At 42.1% G+C, this 21,331-nt stretch overlaps 1 long non-coding RNA gene across 2 annotated transcripts; it reads right to left on the bottom strand.

Moving 5' to 3' along the window:
- Positions 1 to 1,574: 1,574 nt before the first annotated feature.
- LOC109900604 (uncharacterized) lies at positions 1,575 to 19,717 on the bottom strand. Of its 2 annotated transcripts, none has more exons than XR_004211875.1 (6): positions 19,600 to 19,717; positions 14,043 to 16,744; positions 13,784 to 13,887; positions 11,087 to 11,173; positions 8,260 to 8,586; positions 1,575 to 3,774 (listed from the first exon to the last, which is right to left on the bottom strand). It is a non-coding gene; the product is annotated as an uncharacterized LOC109900604 (long non-coding RNA). The 2 variants fall into 2 exon arrangements; XR_002256621.2 differs by having other exon boundaries at positions 8,260 to 8,420; positions 19,600 to 19,711.
- Between the last annotated feature and the right edge of the window lie 1,614 nt (positions 19,718 to 21,331).

The raw sequence follows: 21,331 nt of genomic DNA, 5'->3' as shown, positions 1-21,331 counted from the left end.
AGGGCCACATCCAAATGGAGAGGCCCTTGGATGAGTGAGGAAACTAGTAAATTCAATAAAGATTGCAGAAAGGCAGAGCAGAAGTGGAGAAAGTCAAAGTTGCAGGTCCATTATGATATTCTGAGAGAGCAACTTGGCATATTTAACAAGGCAATTAGAAATAACTTGATCACTAATAATCAAAATAATTTGAGAGTGCTCTTCTCGACCATTGATGGCCTAATAAATCATACCCACGCAAACCTGTGAACTTTCCTCCACATCTAAATGTGATGAGTTTGCAGCATATTTCAGAGATAAGATAACTAACATTAGGCTGGGTATCAGTCAAGCAAAACCTGATGAGAGGTTTGATATGTGCCTTAGCCTACCACGCAAAGGCACTATGGATTTGCCCTGGTTGACACAAATCAAATCCAATGTATTTATATAGCCCTTCGTACATCAGCTGATATCTCAAAGTGCTGTACAGAAACCCAGCCTAAAACCCCAAACAGCAAGCAATGCAGGTGTAGAAGCACAGTGGCAAGGAAAAACTCCCTAGAAAGGCCAAAACCTAGGAAGAAACCTAGAGAGGAACCAGGCTATGAGGGGTGGCCAGTACTCTTCTGGCTGTTCTGGGTGGAGATTATAACAGAACATGGCCAAGATGTTCAAATGTTCATAAATGACCAGCATGGTCAAATAATAATAATGATCACAGTAGTTGTCGAGGGTGCAGCAAGTCAGCACCTCAGGTGCTGAACAGTTGAAACTGGAGCAGCAGCACGGCCAGGTGGACTGGGGACAGCAAGGAGTCCTCATGCCAAGTAGTCCTGAGGCATGGTCCTCCGAGAGAGAGAATTAGAGAGAGCATACTTAAATTCACACAGGACACCGGATAAGACAGGAGAAGTACTCCAGATATAACAAACTGACCTTAGACCCCCGACACATAAACTACTGCAGCATAAATACTGGAGGCTGAGACAGGAGGGGTCAGGAGACACTGTGGCCCCATCCGATGATACCCCCGGACAGGGTCAAACAGGAAGGATATAACCCCAACCACTTTGCCAAAGCACAGCCCCCACACCACTAGAGGAATATCTTCAACCACCAACTTACCAGCCCACAAAGATCTCCGCCACGGCACAACCCCTGATGACAGATTTGCACTCTTGGCATTCTCTCAACCAGCTTCATGAGGAATGCTTTTCTAACAGTCTTGAAGGAGTTCCCACGTACAGCTCTGGAAAAAAATGAAGAGACCACTGCAAAATTATCAGTTTCTCTGGTTTTACTATTTATAGGTATGTGTTTGGGTAAAATTAAAATTTTTGTTTTATTCTATAAACTACTGACAACATTTTCCCCAAAATCGTTGTCATTTATAGCATTTTATTTGCAGAAAATGACAGATGCAGTGTTGTCAGACCTCGAATAATGCAAAGAAATAAAGTTCATATTCATTTTTAACAACACAATACTAATGTTTTAACTTAGGAAGAGTTCAGAAATCAATATTTGGTAGAATAACCCTGATTTCATGTGTCTTGGCATGCTCTCCATCAGTTTTTCACATTGATGTTGGGTGACTTTATTTTATTAATCTTTATTAAAACAGGAGAAACAAGCTGAGACAGTCTCTGTTACAGTTGTGCCCTGTGATACAACAATACAAACACAGCAATTAATACGAATTTAAAACCAAACAAAATGAAAACATATAAAAAGTACAAGTGTCACGCCCTGGCCATAGAGAGGCTTTTATTCTCTATTTTGGTTATTCCAGGGTGTGACTAGGGTGGGCATTCTAGTTTCTTTATTTCTATGTTTCTATTTCTTTGTGTTTGGTCGGGTGTGGTTCTCAATCAGAGGCAGCTGTCCATCGTTGTCTCTGATTGAGAACCATACTTAGGTAGCCCTTTTCCCACCTGTCTTTGTGGGAAGTTGACTTTGTTTAGGGCACATAGCCTTTAGCTGTTTTTTAGTGTTTATTGTTTTGTTCGGCGTCATTTGTATTCAATAAAGGAAAATGTACGCCAACCACGCTGCGCTTTGGTCCTCTTCCTTTAACAGCCGTAACAAGACGGAGATGAAAAATATTTAAATAAATACACTTCTATAAGAAAAACACATTACATAAAGAAATCACAGTTTATACTAAAAGGTTAATGTAATGTGCATTTAAACTGTCTTACAGGCACCAAAACATCTAACTGGAGTTATCTCTGCAATTCATTCCATGAGTGTGGAGCATGATATTGAAATGCCGTTTTGTCTAACTCAGAGTGAATCTGGGGCATCTCTAGCACTAGCATGTCCTGTGACCGAGTCTGATAAATTCTGTTTGACCACTGGATTGTTGAGTTAAGATAATTAGGAAGTTTCTGTAAGACAGCTTTATAGACAAATATCAACCAGTGTCTGGTCCTTCTAAAAGTCAGGGAGTCCCAGCCAGCCAAAGTGTATAAAAGGCAATGATGTGTGCAAAAGTAACAAAGCGCAACGCTGCATCCAATGTCTTCAGTACTGATGCTGATCCATGCATATATAAAACATCACCATAATCAAGCACTGACATAAGTGGCCTGTACAATTTACGTTCTGTGCTCTGATGACACAGCTTCTTTGCCATCTCAGTTATGAGTTTTAAAAGAGATGATCATCTAACCAAACTCCAAGGTATTTATAGGTGGGAATACGTTCCGAAAGACAGCCATCATGGGGAGCGATGTTCAGATTTTCCAATTGTATGCCACTCCTGGAGCAAAAATGTAAGTAGCTTGGTTTTGTTTGATGGCTTGTGACCATCCATCTTCCTCTTGATCACATTCCAGAGGTTTTCAATGGTGTTCAGGTCTGGAGATTGGGCTGGCCATGACAGGGTCTTGATCTGGTGGTCCTCCATCCACACCTTGATTGACCTGGCACTGTGGCTTGTAGGCCTCTCCAGGTCTCGCACCCACTGTGAAATTTGGTGATGATCTGGAGTGACTTGAAGATTGCTGTTCACTGCCGCTCCCCATCTAACTTAACAGAGCATGAGAAAATCTGCAAGGAAGAATGAGAGAAAATCCCCAAATGCAGATGTGCAATGCTGATACAGACATACCCAATACGACTCAAAGCTGTAATCGCTGCCATAGGTGCTTCTACAAAGTTTCATAGAAGTGTCTGAGAATTGGGACAAAGCAGTCCAAAACCACTAATGGCAGGTAACACCCATTACCTGTCCTTCACACTCAAAACTAAAGTAACACGCAAATTGACAGCCTGTAGTCTTAGCTTAAAATGTCAGGTATTCCTTAATTAACAGAGTTGCAAAGCCATATGTGCATAAATGTCTGATTTCTATGAACCTCGATTCATAGCTGGGACAAAGGTTCACGTATAACATTGTAATAACAGGCAATTTGTACAAAAAAGGCAAACACTCAATCATGTTACATCGAGACAAAAACTAAAGTAATCCGTCAGCATGGCATTATGGCACAGTAACAATCCACAGTAGTTGGTCCCGATGAAGTCACTCTCTTTAGCTGCCTAGAGAACAAAGTTGTTTTTCTGGTTTGTTTGCCGTTGGGCTGTTTTCTGGGCTGTGTCTTTGTGGGCGTAGTTAAAGCTCTAGCCCAGGGCTTGCTACTCCTGAGGAAATGCCTCTCCACCTTCAGTACTTCTTCATACACACAGTCAGGTTTCACCCCCAGGAAGAAGGAGAACCGGTCCAGTAGCCATTCGTACATCCTGAGAAGAGTGGCCTCCATCTCCGCATAGTGGTTCTTACAGAACCTGAGGGGGAAACAAAACATCGCAGAAAAACTCAATGAAGTTGGCTAGATAAGAAAATAAGAATTATAAGAAAATATGCACATTTTCGCACCAGTGGTGTGTTTCCACCAAACAGACTTGCTGTGGATAATAATCCGTGTTTGACGATGTACTAAACAAAATTTACTTCGCTTAAGTGTTCAAGCATCGATCATTGTGTCACCAGAATAAGACCCTGGATATTTATTGGAAAGGAGCATCAAGCTCCATCACTGTGCACTTTCACCCCCGTGTGAAGTTCATCAACTTATTTAATCTGTAGCCTACAGTTCCTTCAGAAAGTATTCATACCCCATGATTTATTCCACATCGATGTTACAGGCTGAATTCAAAATGGATTTAAAATAATAATAATTCTCACCAATCTACACACAATACTCCATAAGGACAAAGTGAAAACGTTTTTAGAAATGTTAGCACATTTTTTGAAAGTGAAATACAGATCTCATTTACATTAGTATTCACACCAGAGTCAATACTTTGTAGAAGCACCTTTGGCAGCGATTAAAGCTGTGCGTCGTTCTGGGTAAGTCTCTCAGAGTTTAACACATCTGGATTGTGCAACATTTGCCATTATTCTTTTAGAAAATCTTCAAGCTCTGTCAAATTGGTTGTTGATCATTGCTGAACAGCAATTTTCAGGTCTTGACCTAGATTTTCAAGTAGATTTAAGTCAAAACTAACTCGACCACATTCACCGTCTTCTTGGTTAGCAACTTCAGTCTAAATTTGGCCTTGTTTGAGGTTTTTGTCCTGCTGAAGGTAAATTCATCTCCCAGTGTCTGGTGGAAAGCAGACTGAACCAGGTTTTCCTCAGGATTTTGCCAGTGCTTAGCTCCATTCCGTTTATTTTTTATTCTGAAAAACTCCCTAGTCCTTAAGCATTATAAGCATACCCATAACATGATGCAGGAACCACTATGCTTGAAAATATGAAGAGTGGTACTCAGTAATGTGTTCTATTGGATTTGGCCCAAACATAACATTTTGTATTCAGGACAAAAAGTGAATTGATTTGCAGTATTACTTTAGTGCCTTGTTGCAAACAGGATGCATGTTTTGGAATATGTGTATTCTGTACAGGCTTCCTTCTTTTCACTCCGTCAATTAGGTTATTATTGTGGAGTTAACTGAGGATGGATCAACATCATTGTAGTTTTCTCCTATCACAGCCATTACACTAACTCTTGAAGTCACCATTGGTGTCATGGTGAAATCCTTGAGCGTTTTGCAGATAAATTTACAGTATCAGTCAAAAGTTGACACACATACTCATTCAAGGGTTTTTCTTTATTTTTACTATTTTCTACATAAAAAGTGAAGATATCAAAACTATGAAATAACATATGGAATCATGTAGAAACCCCAAAAAGTGTTAAATAAATCAATATTTATTTTAGATCCTTCAAAGTATCCACCCTTTGCCTTGTTGACAGCTTTGCACACTCTTGGCATTCTCTCAACCAGCTTCACCTGGAATGCTTTAAAAGTTTTGAAGGAGGTCCCACATATGCTGAGCACTTGTTGGCTGTTTTTCCTTTTTACTCATGAACTTATCTAGGCTTGCCATAGCAAAGGGGTTGAATACTATTTGACTCAAGACATTTCAGCTTTTAATTTTTAATTAATTTGTGAACATTTCAAAAAGCGTAATTCTACTTTGACATTATGGGGTATTGTGTGTAGGCCAGTGACACAATCTCAATTTAATCCATTTTAATGTGGAAAAAGTCAAGGGGTGTGAATACTTTCTGAAAGCTCTGTAATAAACTGCATGGTTTCCGGAGTCGTAGTGGGAGGACCACACACACACCATATCATTGTGACTTCAAGTTTACTTTCCACTGTCAGCTCACATAAATAATTTTACAGACGCAAAAAGATCCCACCATGTCGAACAAACAAATTAACTGTATGTTTCAGTATTTATAAAATTGTACCGAAACTTCCTGTTTCCTTCACAGCTGTCGTGATTTAGTTTTTAATACGGTATGACTTTACTCAATGTAGCCTTCCTGTGTTGCTCAGTTGGTAACAGCATGGCGCTTACAACGCCAGGGTTGTGGGTTCGATTCCCACGGGAGACAAGTACAAAATGTATGCACTCACTACTGTAAGCCACTCTGGATAAGAGAGTCTGGTAAATGAGTAAAATGTCAAAAGTACACTACTCTAGCCCTGTGCTATAAGTGGAGCACAATACCGGTGAGTTGAGCCTACAGACCAATCTGAAAGAGTTGTATATAACTTTCATGAAGCAAAGGAGATTGAACAGTGGACTCCTAAAAGCAGAGTGCCTCTTTGCAAATGGTTTGTCTCACTTCCCTGTTTGCTCCTTTCCTTGTGCATATGACAAATAACCAGTGTGTAAACAGCATATGACAGACATCCTGGTCCTCTCATCCAGACCATATTTAAACAGAGCACGTGTCTTGGCTGTTTTGTTTATACATGTACAGTGGGGCAAAAAAGTATTTCGTCAGCCACCAATTGTGCAAGTTCTCCCACTTAAAAAGATGACAGAGGCCTGTAATTTTCATCATAGGTACACTTCAACTATGACAGACAAAATGAGGGGAAAAAAATCCAGAAAATCACATTGTAGGATTTTTAATGAATTTATTTTCAAATTATGGTGGAAAATAAGTATTTGGTCACCTACAAACAAGCAAGATTTCTGGCTCTCACAGACCTGTAACTTCTTCTTTAAGAGGCTCCTCTCCACTCGTTACCTATATTAATGGCACCTGAACTTGTTATCAGTATAGAAGACACCTGTCCACAACCTCAAACAGTCACACTCCAAACTCCACTATGGCCAAGACCAAAGAGCTGTCAAAGGACACCAGAAACAAAATTGTAGACCTGCACCAGGCTGGGAAGACTGAATCTGCAATAGGTAAGCAGCTTGGTTTGAAGAAATCAACTGTGGGAGCAATTATTAGGAAATGGAAGACATACAAGACCACTGATAATCTCCCTCGATCTGGGGCTCCACGCAAGATCTCACCCCGTGGGGTCAAAATGATCACAAGAACGGTGAGCAAAAATCCCAGAACCACACGGGGGGACCTAGTGAATAACCTGCAGAGAGCTGGGACCAAAGTAACAAAGCCTACCATCAGTAACACACTACGCCGCCAGGGACTCAAATCCTGCAGTGCCAGACGTGTCCCCCTGCTTAAGCCAGTACATGTTCAGGCCCGTCTGAAGTTTGCTAGAGAGCATTTGGATGATCCAGAAGAAGATTGGGAGAATGTCATATGGTCAGATGAAACCAAAATATAACTTTTTGGTAAAAACTCAACTCATTGTGTTTGGAGGACAAAGAATACTGAGTTGCATCCAAAGAACACCATACCTACTGTGAAGCATGGGGGTGGAAACATCATGCTTTGGGGCTGTTTTTCTGCAAAGGGACCAGGACGACTGATCCGTGTAAAGGAAAGAATGAATGGGGCCATGTATTGTGAAATTTTGAGTGAAAACCGCCTTCTATCAGCAAGGGCATTTTTAAAATTATTTTATTACCTTTATTTAACCGGGCAAGTCAGTTAAGAACAAATTCTTATTTTCAATGACGGCCTAGGAACAGTGGGTTAACTGCCTGTTCAGGGGCAGGACGACAGATTTGTACCTTGTCAGCTCGGGGGTTTGAACTTGCAACCTTCCGGTTACAAGACCAACGCTCTAACCACTAGGCTACCCTGCCGCCCCAGCATTGAAGATGAAACGTGGCTCGGTCTTTCAGCATGACAATGATCCTAAACACACATCTCCTCATTTTGTCTGTCATAGTTGAAGTGTACCTATGATGAAAATTACAGGCCTCTCATCTTTTTAAGTGGGAGAACTTGCACAATTGGTCGCTGACTAAATACTTTTTTGCCCCACTATATTTATAAATCTCTACATGACGGCAACAATTCACTTTTTTCTAAAGTGTCATCATTCCTACGACCTATATGTGGGGGGGGGACTATTTATTTAGCTGAAACTAGATTTAAATCGAGATGGTGAAGATGGGCCCTATAAAAGTGAAACTGAAAGAGTCCCTGTGAGACGACAGGTTAGAAGGGAGTCACTCTCCACAACTCCAAGAAATAGAATGAGTAAGGTGGAAAATAAAGCGGAGGGGAGAGGGTAGCTTGGTAGATTTGATCAGTGCTGACAGTGAAAACATCCCCCATCAGAGAAGAGAGAACACACAGGCCTGCATGACCCCTCTCCTTCACCCAGCACATACAACCACCATAAGCTCTCAGCAGTCTGGGAACTGGGCACCGTGTCTGTCTGAAGGCTATCGCTGTTGTATACAACATCAGTTAGGATGACACCATCACCTCTGTTTTGGTTTATGCGAAGTGATTCAGGGTAAGGGAGGTCTACTTTGTTCATCACTGAGTCTACTTATGGCGTCTCATGCAACCGGGCACTGGGCCTTACCTGGGCTTGCAGGCCCTCAGGGCTGGGTGCCAGTATTTTAGGTTGGAGGGCTGGAGGGTTGCTCTCCACGGTTTGGTGGTGCAGGCTGGGCCCGGAGGATGGAGGGGCCGCAGGGGAACCAAACAGCTACTGGAAACTCATCTGTAGCTGCTCCGCAACACCTGGGGAAGGTGAGGATGGGGGGGGGGGGGGGGGGGGGGGGGGGGGGGGGGGAATAGAGTGTGGTGTGAGGGTGAGGGATGATGGTGAGAAGGAGCGTGAGGGAAAAGTATGGTTAGTGGGAGAAGGTGAGGGAAGATGGGGAGAGGGAGGGTGAGGGAAAAGAGTCTGGTTAGCATGAGGGTGAGGGTTGATGGTGAAAAGGGAGAGGGAGGGTGAGGGAAAACAGTGTGGTTAGTGGGAGAGGGTAACAGGGGGTGAGGGAAAATGGGGTGGAGATGAGCGAGATTAGCAAAAGCAGAAGGACACTGATAACAGTGCCTGAACCAGGTTGCGCCTGTGTATAGCTCCATTCGGTTTATTTTTTATTCTGAAAAACTCCCCAGTCCTTAGCGATTACAAGCACATCCATAACATGATGCAGCCACCACTGTCGTTGAAAATCTGGAGAGTGGTACTGTAATGTGTTGGATTGGATTTGGCCCACATTTTTGTTGTTGCAGTATTTGCATTCTGTACATGCTTCCTTCTTTTCACTCTGTCAATTAGGTTAGTATTGTGGAGTAACTACAATGTTATTGATACATCCTCAGTTCTTCTATTTTCACTTTGACATTATGGGGTATGGGGTAACACTTTACTTGACACACATCATAACACGTTATAATATGGTTATAACACCCATGACACATTTAGACCTGTTGTCGGTGTCATAACCAGCCATAAAATAAATGCAATATACACTACATGACTAAAAGTATGTGGACACCTGCTCATCAAACATTTAATTCCAAAATCATGGCCATTAATATGGCGTTGGTCCCCTGTTTGCTGCTATAACAGCCTCCACTCTTCTGGGGAAGGCTTTCCACTAGATGTTGGAACATTGCTTTGGGGACTTGCTTCTATTCAGCCACAACTGCATTAGTGAGGTCGGGCACTGATGTTGGGCGATTAGTGCCCGACCTGGCTTGCAGTCGGCGTTCCAAATCATCCCAAAGGTGTTCGATGGGGTTGAGGGCAGGGCAGTCAAGTTCTTCCCTACCAATCTCGACAAATAATTTCTGTATGAACCTCGCTTTGTGCACCCCCGTGCACATTGTCATTCTGAAACAGAAAAGGGCTTTCCCCAAACTGTTGCCACAAAGTTGGAACCACAGAATCATCTAGAATGTCATTGTATGTTGTAGCACTAAGATTAGCCTTCACTGGAACTAAGGGGCCTAGCCCAAACCATGTAAAACAGCCCCAGACCATTATTCCTCCTCCACCAAACTTTACAGTTGGCACTATGCATTTGGGCAGGTAGTGTTCTCCTGGCATCCGCCAAACCCAGATTTGTCTGTCGGACTGCCAGATGGTGAAGCATGATTCATCACTCGAGAGAACGCATTTCCACTGCTCCAGAGTCCAGTGAGTTTTACACCACTCTAGCCGACGCTTGGCATTGCACATGGTGATCTTAGGCTTGTGTGTGGCTGCTCGGCCATGGAAACCCATTTTATGAAGCTGCCAATGAACAGCTATTGTGCCAGAGACAGTTTGGAACTCTGTAGTGAGTGTTGCAACCGAGAACAGATGCGCTTCAGCACTCGTCAGTCCTGTTCTGTGAGCTTATGTGGCCTACTACTTCGAGGCTGAGCCGTTGTTGCTCCTAGATGTTTCCCCTTCACTATAACAACTCTTACAGTTGACCAGGACAGCTCTTACAGTTGACCGGGACAGCTCTTACAGTTGTCCGGGACTGCTCTAGCAGGACAGAAATTTGACGGTGCCACATTGAAAGTCACTGAGCTCTTCAGTAAGGCCATTCTACTGCCAATGTTTGTCTATGGAGATTGCATGGCGGTGTGCTCAATTTGATACACCCTTCAGCAACGATGTGGCTGAAATAGCCAAATCCACTAATTTGAAGGGGTGTTCACATATACTATATATATACAAATTTACATCACAACAGGTGTAAATATTGGTCATGACAGTGTTATGACCCGATTATATCAGGTCATGATAAGTTATGTCAGCTGTTATGACACTATGACATGGTTATGACCGCATCATAATGTGTTCTGACACCAGGTGTCAAGTAAAGTGTTACCAAGTACTGTGTATAGGCCAGTGACAAAAACATCTAAATTTAATCCATTTGAAATGCAGGCTGTAACACAACAAAACGTGGAAGAAGTCAAGGGGTGTGAATACTTTATGAAGGAACTGTATAGGCCAGTAAGTGTAGATAACAAACATTAGCATGTTGTTTGTACCAGCTCTGTACAGCCCATTTGCCATACACCGTAAATAGTGGACATGAGGCAGCTCTTTTTATTTTGGGTCTGAACAGACTGATGTGAGTGGCACATACATCTCCTTTTGAGGACAATCAACTTGTCTTTCTTCAAAGGCTAGTGAGGTTTCTGGGGGCTAATTTGTTTTTTAAAGGCTATTTGAACATGTACTTTATTCCACTTTATACAGAAAGTTGTGAAATAGAGAAGATGGATGAAGGGAAAGACAGTAGAAAGGGTAGACAGGAATTGAACCCTAGTTTCCTGTGGGGAGAAGTATATGTGATTATATGTTATGCGTTACCACTAGACCACAGGCTCTGCACAGCCAACTTTTGAGAGAGAACATTGAAAGAACCAGTTAAAAATTTGAGGTGACTCACCTGGCTATGTTGTCCTGCTGTCTCTGTCTGTGGTCAGGGAAGACTGCATGATCCTGTACCACCCCCTCAGGTTAAAATTGTTCCCATCTGGCACACAGACAGGGAGGAGGACCAGACAGAATTTAGGACACTTGATCCTTGCAATGTCCCACAGAGAAGACTTCCCCAAATAAGAGGCCATTTACTAACTATTCACATAACGGGCTACTGCTAGGAACTCATAGACTTTGTTTAAGTCTGTCATTATGGGCCCTTCTCAGGAGGTTGGAATTCTCTCAGATGATTGTATTACCACAGAAAATAGCAAGTGGAAACTCTAGCACCTCTGTAACCACACGTATTTCAGCCCAGCCATGTAACCTACTCAACCAAATATAAAATGGAACATTGCAAGTGATGTCCCGGTAGTCAGAGACCAAAGGATTGTAGACCAACAGCAACATTCCTCCGTTCCACAGATAAGACTGCACCACAATGTTCACTCTTAATTACGTTAATTACACAATGTACAATGAGTACAAATTACAATAATCTAGGCTAACAATGATAAGACAACCTGTCGCTAATGTGTGAAATACATACAGTTGAAGTCAGAAGGTTACATACACCTTAGCCAAATATATTTCAACTCAGTTTTTCACAATTCCTGACATTTAATCCTAGTGAAAATACACTCAATTAGTATTTAGTTGCATTGCCTTTAAATTGTTTAACTTAGGTCAAACGTTTCTGGTAGCCTTCCACAAGCTTCCCACAATAAGTTGGGTGAATTTTGGCCCATTCCTCCTGACAGAGCTGGTGTAACTGAGTCAGGTTTGTATCCTCCTTGCTCGCACACGCTTTTTCAGTTCCGCCCAAAAATGTTCAATGGGATTGAGGTCAGCGCTTTGTGATGGCCACTCCAATACCTTGACTTTGTTGTCCTTAAGCCATTTTGCCACAACTTTGGAAGTATGCTTGGGGTCATTGTCCATTTAGAAGACCCGTTTGCAACCAAGCTTTAACTGATGTCTTGAGATGTTACTTTAATATATCCACATAATTCCCCTTTCTCATGATGCCATCTATTTTGTGATGTGCACCAGTCCCTCCTGCAGCAAAGCACCCCCACAACATGATGCTGCCACCCCCGTGCTTCACGGGTGGGATGGTGTTCTTCGACTTGCAAGCCTCTCCCTTTTTCATCCAAACATAATGATGGTCATCATGGCCAAACAGTTCTATTTTTGTTTCATCAGACCATAGGACATTTCTCCAAAAAGTACAATCTTTGTCCCCATGTACAGTTGCAAAATCACGGTTTTGGAGCAGTTGCTTCTTCCTTGCTGAGCGGCCTTTCAGGTTTTGTCAATGTAGGACTCGTTTTACTGTGGATATAGATACTTTTGTACCGATTTCCTCCAGCATTTTCACAAGGTCTTTTGCTGTTGTTCTGGGATTGATTTGCACTTTTTGCACAGCAAAGTTCGTTCATCTTTAGGAGACAGAACGCATCTCCTTCCTGAGCGGTATGACGGCTGCGTCGTCCCATGGTGTTTATACTTGCGTACTATTGTTTGTACAGATAAACGTGGTACCTTCAGGCGTTTGGAAATGCTCCCAAAGATGACCCAGACTTGTGAAGGTCTACAATTTTTTTTCTGAGGTCTTGGCTGATTTCTTTTGATTTTCCCATGATGTCAAGCAAAGAGGCACTGAGTTTGAAGGTAGGCCTTGAAATACATCCACAGGTACACCTCCAATTGACTCAAATGATCTAAATTAGCCTATCAGAAGCTTCTAAAGCCACATCATATCTGAAATTTTCCAAGCTGTTTAAAAGCACAGTCAGTATGTAAACTTCTGACACACTGGGATTGTGATACAGTGAATTATAAATGAATTCATCTGTATGTAAACAATAGTTGTAAAAATGACTTGTGTCATGCATAAAGTAGATGTCCTAACCGACCTGACAAAACTATAGTTTGAAATGTGTGGAGTGATTGAAAAACGAGTTTTAATGACTCCAACCTAAGTGTATGTAAACTTCCGACTTCAACTGTATTTAACAAACTGATGAAACCAACGAAGCAACTACATTATATAAACAGTTAAAAGCATGCACCTTCCATTGCATTAGCGTAAGCCCTTCCAGACATATATGTAAATACATGTTTTTTCCATCCTCATTCATCCAATTCGTGATAGCAAAATAAATAATCCCACCTAGCAATTCCAAAATCAAATATACTGTAACTCAATTATTTTGAGAATTTTCTGAACAAATATTATAGGAGAAAAGCCAGCTTGCACTTTTTTAGCAGAATGTAAAATACAGCATAGAACAAATTGCATTGAAGGTTTAAAAGGAGAAAAAGCGCAGTGCGATCCCATTGGCTGCTGATTAATCGATACATTGCTGCACTGGTGTATTGCGGACGCACGTGACAGGCAGAGAGATTAGCACAATACCATCCTAACATATTTAGCAGTCTTTTCCCCGGCCCTGCCCCACTTTTGCATGCCATTGGGACTGCCATTCGGACTGCCATCCCATGAGTTGGTTTAGGGGGGTGTTGGAACAGAATCTGATGGTTGCTGTCTGTATATAATTAGTAATTTTGGAAGCCACACTGTCAGCTGTCCAGTACGCTGTGCTATGAATTGAATCCCGACCGTAGTCTTTTTTTTACATTATATAACATGGCACATTACCATGGTCTTGGGCATGCTCATCAGCCCCTGCTCCTCCTCTGGTGCGGGGTCAGGTAGGAAACAGCATCCACAGAGCCAGAACACACTGAGATCACTGATGTGTCCTGTGGAACACACACACACACACACACAGGAAAACACTCACGTGAGCACATGAAAACATGCATAAACGCACCACACAGATGCAATGCACACTCAGAGATAATGACTAGTGTGCTGGGATTGGCTGTTCAGTGTGTGTGCGTTTGGTTTACTATACCTGAGACAGAGCTTGCTCCACTGGCCCAGTTCCATCCCCGTCTGTTTTACTGGCAGTCATAGTCACTCATCACTGACGATTTTTGGATGTTTATAAACGTTAAAACACAACGTCAGAATTGTAGTTCACAAGAAGACTGACATTTCATATTCCGCTTCTTGTATATATTTGCCACATATGAAAATTACCTGGCAAAGACTTGCCTCAGAATACAACTGCGTGTCCTGAACGAGTACATACGGACATGGATTACTATGGGACCGTTGTATCGGGAACTGCAGGCCTATATACAAGACTGCTGCTCAACCTAGCCATGCAGGGACGCTAAAGTGACATTTTCCAAGCAAACGATAGAATTGCCGATTTCAAGAAAAAACTGGGTGTCTGGAGAGACCGAGTGGATTGAGGCATTTTTCGATATGTCCCCTCTATTCTAAACTCTGACTGACGTGGGTTATGTAGACATGGATCACATACATAAATTGTTGGGGTCACATCTGAGCAAAACTCTGCTCAAATTCGAAGATTACTTCCCCTCGCAATCTGATCCACGCCTGGGAAAGCAGTGGATACGTAATCCGTTCACCAGCACTGAAGAGACTCACAGCTTGTCATCAGTTATTGATGATAAACTATTGGAGCTGTCCTGTGACCAAGGCCTGCGCTCTAGTTTTAATGAGATGCGCCTGTTCACATTCTCACTGTTCAGCAGCAAACGCGATATGGCAGAGTTGAAGTGAATCCCCTTTCATTCTACCTACTTATGTGAGACCAGCTTCTCTCTTGCTGCAACAAAATACAAATATAAAAAACCCTCTGGGGTCTCCCTGGCACAAAATAGTTTGAGAAAGGCTGGTCTATACTATAGGCTACACGAAGAGCACAGGGCAAAGCTATGTTCCTAAAATAATGAACTTCCATCCCAAGTTTTTGCGCTGCTGAGATGGCGAATATAAAACTAGGCTACACTGCATTACACACTGCAATGGATAGGCGCTCCCAATCAAGAGGCCCGTCCTGCAATGCTCTTGCTGAAGTAAACCCCTTTGTGCTGCGGCTGCCTAACCAATGACTGTGCTGTGTACGGTGGCACTTCAGGAGGCCAGTCAATATATATATAAAAAAAAATGCAATATCTGTTCACGTGGACTAGACCTACTGATGTCCTGTTCCGTTTGAGAGGGAGAGCGTGAAGAGGATGACCTCGTTATAATTAATTTTAATATAAACATTGGTTTAGTTGCTCATAATGAAGCTATTTATCAGAGTTATTGACCTCAAAAAGCCATGAGTAATTTACATACATTACTTTGCAGCCGCCGAGATGGACAGCGCATGGGTAGTAGGTAAATATAAGAAGACCTAATTCATTTAAAGTCTTCATTTTAATTTGACTTTAGAATACTAACAAGAGTGCTTTGTTTAAGAACCTATTCATATTCAAGAAATAACAGGTAGGCCTACCTGTTTGACAGATTAATTTATAGTCTACCATCCATAGATTGTCAGCCAATCACTTCAGTGACCATGCACTCCTTAAATATCTGTGTAAGTGAAGAGCTTGCTGTGTTAAGGTCAAAACAGGTCTTGAATTGAGGAGTTATGTGAGGGTGCTGTGGCTTTAGTTGAAGAAAATGACTAAAAGCATAGGCCTACATCTTGATAATTTAAGATTTCAAAATAAATTAAAATGGACCTGATTATATAAAGCGATCTATAATGACATACGCAATGTTTTATGCTACACTGAACAAAAATAAAACACTGGTCCCATTTTTCTTGAGTTGAAATAAAAGATCCCATACCTACAAAAAAATGTAGCCCAGGACCTCCAAATCTGATGAGGGGGGGGGGGGGGGGGGGGGGGGGGGGAGGTATTTCTGTCTGTAAGAAAGCCCTTGTGTGGGGAACAACTCATTCTGATCAGAATGAACCAAAAAACACCTTCACTTTTAGAAGCACGAGTTTGGCCAGTCTTTGGTTTGAGGATCATGTGGTGCGCTGTGCATGCCTAGTTTAATTTAGCCTAGCAGATGCTCTTATATTCCCATACCCTAATCAGTCAACACATCTATTTTGTAACATGGACTAAAATAGAACACATTTGAAAATGATAGTTCCCCCAAAAGAAAAGAGTTTCAATCAATCAAATTAATTTATAAAGCCCTTCTTACGTCAGCTGATGTCACAAAGTGCTGTACAGAAACCCAGCCTAAAACCCCAAACAGCAAGCAATGCAGGTGTAGAAGCACAGTGGCTAAGAAAAACTCCCTAAAAAGGCCAGAACCTAGGAAGAAACCTAGAGAGGAACCAGGCTGAGGGGTGGCCAGTCCTCTTCTGGCTGTGCTGAGTGGAGATTATAACAGAACATGGCCAAGATGTTCAAATGTTCATAAATGACCAGTAGGGTCAAATAATAATAATCACAGTGGTTGTAGAGGGTGCCGGTCAGCACCTCAGGAGTAAATGTCAGTTGGCTTTTCATAGCCGATCATTCAGAGTATCTCTACCGCTCTTGGTGTCTCTAGAGAGTTGAAAACAGCAGGTCTGGGACAGGTAGCCCATCCAGTGAACAGGTCAGGGTTCCATAGCCACAGGCAGAACAGTTGAAACTGGAGCAGCAGCACGACCAGGTGGACTGGGGACAGCAAGGAGTCATCAGGTCAGGTAGTCCTAAGGCATGGTCCTATGTCTCAGGTCCTCTGAGAGAAAGAAAGAAAAATAACATACTTAAATTCACACAGGACAACGGATAAGACAGGAGAAATACTCTAGATATAACAGACTGACCCTAACCCCCCTGATACAAACTACTGCAGCATAAATACTGGAGGCTGAGACAGGAGGGATCGTAGACACTGTGGCCACGTCAGATGATACCCCCCGGACAGGGCCAAACAGTGCATTACAAGTGTATACAGTGCATTTGGAAAGTATTCAGACCCCTTGACTTTTCCCCCAAAAAAATTTTGCAGCCTTATTCTAAAATGTATTAAATCATCATCGTCCCCCCCTCCCCTCAATCTACACACAATACCCCATAATGCCAAAGCAAAAACAGGTTTAGATATGTTTGCAAAGTAAAAAAACTAAACAAAAACAGATATGACATTTACATAAGTATTCAGACCCCTGTACTCAGTACTTTGTTGAAGCACCTTTGGCAGTGATTAGAGCCATGAGTATTCTTGGGTATGACACTACAAGCTTGGCACGCCTGTATTTGGGGAGTTTCTTCCTTGCAGATCCGCGCTCAAGCTCATTCAGGTGGAATGGGGAGCGTCGTTGCACAGCTATTTTCAGGTCTCTCCAGAGATGTTAGATCGGGTTCAAGTCCAGGCTCTGGCTGGCCCACTCAAGGACATTAAGAGAATTGTCCCGAAGCCACTCCTGCATTGTCTTGGCTGTGTGCCTTGGGTTGTTGTCAAGTTGGAAGAGAAACCGTCGCCCAATCTGAGGTCCTGAGCGCTCTGGAGCAGGGTCTCATCAAGGATCTCGCTGTACTCTGCTCCGCTCATCTTTCCCTCAATCCTCCCAGTCCCTGCATCTGAAAAACATCCCCAAAGCATGATGCTGCCACCACCTTGCTTCACCGTGGGGATCGTGCCAAGTTTCCTCCAGACGTGATGCTTGGCATTCAGGCCAAAGAGTTCAATCTTGGTTTCATCTGACCAGAGAATCTTGTTTTTCATTTTTCAGCGGGCTGTCATGTGCATTTTACTGAGGAGTGGCTTCTGTCTGGCCACTCTACCATAAAGGCTTGATTTGGCGGTGTGCTGCAGAGATGGTTGTCCTTCTGGAAGGTTCTCCCATCTCCACAGAGAAACTCCAGAGCTCTGTCAGAGTGACCATCGGGTTCTTGGTCACCTCCCTGACCATGGTCCTTCTACCCCAATTGCTCAGTTTGGCCGGGCGGCCAGCTCTAGGAAGAGTGTTGTTGGTTCTGAACTTCTTCCATTTAAGAATGATGGAGGCTACTGTGTTCTTGAGGACTTTCAATGTCGCAGACATTTTTTGTACCATTCCCCAGATCTGTGCCTCGACACAATCCTGAGCTCTATGGACAATTCCTTCGACCTCGTGGCTCGGTTTTTGCTCTGACATGCACTGTCCACTGTGGGACCTTATATAGACAGGTGTGTGCCTTTACAAATCATGTCCAATCAATTGAATTTACTACAGGTTGACTCCAATCAAGTTGTAGAAACAGCTCAAGGATGACCAATGGAAACAGGATGCACCTGAGCTCAATTTTGAGTCTTATAGCAAAGGGTCTGAATACTTATGTAAATAATAAGGTATCCAAATTTCTAAAAACCTGTTCTTCTCTGACATTATGTGGTGTTGTGTAGATTGAGAATTATTATTAATTTTTCAAATACATTTTAGAATAAGGCTGTAATGTAACAAAATGTGGAAAAAGTCAAGGTGTCTGAATTTCAGAATGCACTGTACCTGATGATATGTGGCTGCTGTGTTAAACAATGAATGGCTATTTCTCTAATTCATTGATGATACTTAAGTTGTAACTGGTTCTGTTGTGCTCAACTTTTACATTTGATAGTCTATGTTTGGAACAGTGCTAAAGTTGTCTGTCTTCTTTTTTAACAATAGCCTGAAAAATAAATCTCCGGTGCTGCAGCATGTGCTCATTCGTTGTCATGCTTTGTGGTATTGTAAAAGATTCTGCTTGTCTCCAGTCATGTAAAATGACCTAGAATTGCATGACATGCATTTATAAAAAGGCAATTATTTCAAGGACTGGCAAAAATAAGATGATTGATTCAGGCAGTGCTAACCTTCTGGCTAATTCATTTTGTAAGCATTACATGGCAAAGAACAGTTTCTAAAACGTTTATTGGTCCTAGGAGTGAGTGTAAACGGTAGATATGTTTTGTGCAATCCACTTTGTTTTAATTATTATTTTGGTATGGGAGTGGGTCGGGTACAAATATGTTACATTTGGGAGGGACATTCATTTCAGAGATCCGATTGTCTGCAGGTATCCCTCATTATAAAAAATATTCAGTCCCTATGCGACATATGGTCAAATCTGCCATTGAATTCTTAAGTTTCGTTTGTGCCCAAAGACCGGCAGATGGAGAGAGTCGTCTCATTTTACCGTCCAAAGGGAATCCATGTAGTCGGCTATACACACATATTCCCCGTGGTCCGGTTCGTACAAAAAACATTCATGGTGGTGGAAAATGTTGTTTCATAAAGAATGTATGCATATTTTTCGCCTTTGCAGTCTGAATTGAATGTTTTATGTACAAACCGGTCCATATATTTGGATGGTAAAATGAAATGACTCAAAATCGCCATCTGTCGGCTTATGGGTTAGTTTCATATTCGCTGCTAATAAATGGTTAAGAGCCCAGTGAAAAATCTGCGTTTGAAAAGCGTTGTTTTGCATGCAATTATTAAAACGTTCAATCACACCTGTGGCAGAGAGGCTTAAAAAACATGCGGACAGTTGGGCTGTAATGGCTAGGTTAGACACAACAAGATAATATATATTTTCTGGCGAATCTAAAAGTTATACTGTATAACCTACCGTCTATTCCTCGTCCATTTTCATACACTTTAGTTTGTTTCACATCAGAAATTAACACATCGGTTTGTTGTTGTAGAATAGGAACTTCCTGTGTGTGTTACCAATAAATCCATCCGTCAGGAAACAACATTATTTTACTGTGCAACACAAGCACACAATTTATTGCCAAAAGGTTTTTAACATAAATGTTTTTATGACGAAATTGTTCAATACTATATCTGAACTACAGAGGAATAAAGCTACAGATATTCAATATTAGAAATGTGTTTTAGCCAGTACTCATTGAGGTGGATTGCACTTGTAGTCCAATGTCTGATGTTTCCCTATAGAGGGCAACATTGACTGACGCAGAATGAGAGCCCAGTGTGCTTGTTGTAGCTTGTAGGAATGTACTTTTTAGTCATTTAGCAGACTGTTTTATACAATTAGGGTTAAGTGCCTTGCTGAATGGCACATAAACAGATTTTTCACCTATCACCTGAGTCATCCATTACAGTAATTGCTATCCTTGTCCATACCCCACGCCTCAGCTCTGTAATCTACCCTGCTTTACTTGATTTTTTGTCATAAACTAATTCTGGTGGTGGTGTGTGTGACAGGATTGGAGTTAGCACCATGTAAACCACAATAAAGATGAAGAGAGGGTGTGTAGGTGGATTCATTGTTTGGTAAATCCATTTGTAAGCATGAGTTTAGCTTGAGTCAAACATTCATTCAGTGAAGCGTTATCTTTTCAGGATCATTAGTATTCTTCTTACTCCATTTAATCATGCCAAGGTCTATACATAGGACCCATATGCTCCTGAATACTTAATACTGTATCTATGACATTCTAGAAAGTTGAAAAAACAACATTTGGAGGGTGTTTTTTTGTGCTTTGTTCTGTTTCTACAGACACAGAGTCTGCGTCCCAAATGGCACCCTATTCCCTATATAGCCAGCAGCCTACCACCCTGCATCCCACTGCTGGCTTGCCTCTGAAGCTAAACAGGGTTGCTCTTGGTTGGTCCCTGGATGGGAGACCAGATTCTGCTGGAAGTGATGTTGGAGGGCCAATACACACACACTTTTTAATTGTTTAATTTCTTTATTTAACCAGGTAGGCCAGTTGAGAACAAGTTCTCATTTACAACTGCAACCTGGCCAAGATAAAGCAAAGCAGTGCGGCAAAAACAACAACACAGAGTTACACATAAACAAACGTACAGTCAATAGTACAATATAAAAAATCTATGTACAGTGTGTGCAAATGTAGAAGAGTAGGGAGGTAAGGCAATAAATAGACCATATAGGCGAAATAATTACAATTTAGCATTAACACTGGAGTGATAGATGTGCAGATGATGATGTGCAAGGAGAGATACTGGGGTGCAAAAGAGCAATAAGACAAATAACAATATGGAGATGAGGTAGTTGGGTGTGCTATTTACAGATTAGCTGTGTACAGGTACAGTGATCGGTAAGCTTCTCTGACAGCTGATGCTTAAAGTTAGAGAGGGAAATATGTCTCCAGCTTCAGTGATTTTTGCAATTTGTTCCAGTCATTGGCAGCAGAGAACTGGAAGGAAAGGCGGTCAAAGGAAGTGTTGGCTTTGGGGATGACCAGTGAACTATACCTGCTGGAGCGCGTGCTACGGGTGGGTGTTGCTATGGTGACCAGTGAGCTAAGGCGGGGCTTTACCCAGCAAAGACTTGTAGATGATGGTTTTGGCAACGAATATGTAGCGAGGTC

This window comes from Oncorhynchus kisutch, linkage group LG12 (assembly GCF_002021735.2).
Source record: "Oncorhynchus kisutch isolate 150728-3 linkage group LG12, Okis_V2, whole genome shotgun sequence".
NCBI lineage: Eukaryota > Metazoa > Chordata > Actinopteri > Salmoniformes > Salmonidae > Oncorhynchus > Oncorhynchus kisutch.
This window is presented reverse-complemented; position numbering and strand designations above follow the sequence as displayed.